The 433-nt window shown below is 33.5% G+C and overlaps 1 pseudogene; it reads left to right on the forward strand.

The window, feature by feature from the left end:
• Positions 1-433, forward strand: part of LOC104744106 — a 2,893-nt pseudogene that overhangs the window by 729 nt on the left and 1,731 nt on the right.

Here is a 433-nt window from a genome sequence, read left to right on the forward strand (position 1 = left end):
TCATACTGACTTACATACGGAGCATCAATCTACACCATGAGTATATAAGTTCATGCCCAAAGGGGTTCAAGTTTAGGAAAAGGATGTTTCAGGATCTTGGAAGGCTTGTAGCTTATTTTAAGAGGCACTTGCGTAGATTTTAATCTAGATTAACATGTTTCAAGTACGTTTTTGACATATATATAGCAAGGTTGTGACTCTTTTCATTTGTCTATTATATATTCAAAATAAAATAAAGTGCATAAAAATCATTTGTCTACTGATGTATATTCATAATAGAACAACATTTACATAGCAATTTATAATCCCCTTAGCTCAGGTTCTTTCTTAATTTGTACTTCTTCAGATTTAAATTGCAGTGATTAGTATGTTGGTGCAGTTTCACCTCCGGGAGGAGACTTTTTAGATCCTGTGAGTTCTGCAACCCTTAGTA

Source organism: Camelina sativa, chromosome 14 (assembly GCF_000633955.1).
Source record: "Camelina sativa cultivar DH55 chromosome 14, Cs, whole genome shotgun sequence".
Classification (NCBI taxonomy): domain Eukaryota; kingdom Viridiplantae; phylum Streptophyta; class Magnoliopsida; order Brassicales; family Brassicaceae; genus Camelina; species Camelina sativa.